This window comes from Lucilia cuprina, chromosome 3, assembly GCF_022045245.1.
Source record: "Lucilia cuprina isolate Lc7/37 chromosome 3, ASM2204524v1, whole genome shotgun sequence".
NCBI lineage: Eukaryota > Metazoa > Arthropoda > Insecta > Diptera > Calliphoridae > Lucilia > Lucilia cuprina.
Genome location: NC_060951.1, coordinates 19,003,426 through 19,005,605, shown reverse-complemented (window position 1 = coordinate 19,005,605; position 2,180 = coordinate 19,003,426).

The following is a 2,180-nucleotide window of genomic DNA, read 5'->3' as shown; positions in this document are numbered from 1 at the left end:
TCTGTGTTCATAAGAACAGAATAAAAAGGTTCTACAATTAAGATATAAAGTTCTTTTATTTCCATAAGAAAAATATTGTTCAAATGGAAATTTATTTGACTATATATAAATATATATTTTTTTTCTTTTCTTTTCTGTGTAAGATTTATAAATCAATCTTATTATTTATAATATATATTTTTTTACGACATATTAAATGGTGGAGCCTTATTGGAATATTTATACATGGTGATACAATGAACTGAAAAGTTGATCACATAAATTATTACTTATATTAAATGTTGATTGTAATATGATTAAAAATTTAATTGATGAAAATCCTGAGATATATTTTTTTTCTCTTTTCTGTGTAAGATTTATAAATCAATCTTTCCAAAAAGGGAAGGAATAGAGTAAGATTAAAAAGTTCGAGCTTGTATTTATAATTTATAGAATTAAAAATAATATAATTTGTAATTTCAATATTTAAGTTAATTTAATATTTTTTTATAAATGATTAATTCAATTAATGAACTGTTTTATATTTAACCTTTATTTTATCATTACTTAAAAATTATTAGAATTAGAGTAAATTCAAGACACATGCGTAAAGAATAATCAATGACTTAATATTGATTATTCTTTGGTAAAAAGGGAGGTGTAGTGTGATTAACTGTGCGACCCATACATATTGAACATATGTAGGGTACTTCTCAAAGTCGACACACACAACATAGTTGATTGGCTATGGGAAAATGCTTAGCCAGCAGAATTCGTACACATGTGTCTCTGATTAAATAAACTTCTTCATATTTCATGGTGGGAAACATGAAATATGAAGAAGCAAAGAATAATCAATGTTAGCTAGAGTTAGTAGAATTTAAGTAAGTAAAATTATAATCATTAAGAGAACTTCATTCAAAGGACACAGAAGTGTCCGTTCCATTTAATAAATAATAAATACAAATATTACATCTTGAAACGCTCTATATTGTTTTTTGAAATGCCACTAAAACCGACTTGTTTCGGCTGTGGTTCCAATTGTAATTAAACAAATGATGCTAATATTAATAAAGTTACCTTAGAAATTCTAGTTTTTTTTTAAATAATATATGGGTATTGGTATTTTGGCTTATTTCGGTATTGGTATTTTAGGGTTATCGCTATTTTAACTTATTTCGGTATTAATATTATAGCGTTATCGGTATTTTGGTTCATTTCGGTATCGGTATTTTAGCGGTAACGGTAGTTGTGATTTAAAGGTATTTTGGCGGTAACGATAGCTTAGCGATGACGGTTACCAACCTGGCTTTACGTACGTGAAGTTTGTGTGAAGTGCCCTTAACAAGAGGCTTTCCTGAAAAGCGTTAAAGTATTATATCAAGAAACTATATTCAAAATAACACAAGATTTCAGGAGAGCAAAAAAAAAACTGTTTAATTCTCTAGATCGTGAGGATTTTTGAGTTTTTTCTTCTACAATATATTTTTACGACTATATTCGAAATCGTTGTATAAAAGAATTTAAAATTTTGTAATATTTGCAAAATTATTCACAATTTTTTTCTACGAAATTTTTTTTAAACCTTTAGATAGAGAGTTTTTCATAGAAATATATTTTTTTATTTCATTTAATATCAATAAATGTTATATTTAATGCAGTTTAATGAAGCAATATAAACCAAATTGCTGAAAAAGCAACATTTTATGAGGTTTTGGTACAAAATCAATGTTATATGGTTAAACACGACAAAAAAAAATTAATCAAATTTGTATCATAATGAGCAATATCTCGAAAACTTTTAAGCCGAATTCAAATATGTTTGCGGATTTGTGTTTAGCATGTCCAAATTAGTAAAGACATTTATTTAACAACAGAAAATTATCTAAAATAATAGAGTTTGAAGGATATTTTGCCATCAAAATCTTATTTTCATGAAAATGACATTTTTTATCACAAACCAAGAAAATTCAAACAATTATTATTTTTTCCAATTTGCTTTGAATTTTAATATATGGTAATTCCATTTTCTTCAAATTCACAAACCACTTTTCAAATTAAAAACCGCAGGGTGTACATATATTTTTAAATTATGTAGCATACTACGAATTATAAAAATTGATTTTATATAAACAGATGTTGAGGTGATACAATTATAGCAAATGCACGCTTGTAAACCGGCTTATTTACTCGTCGGAGGG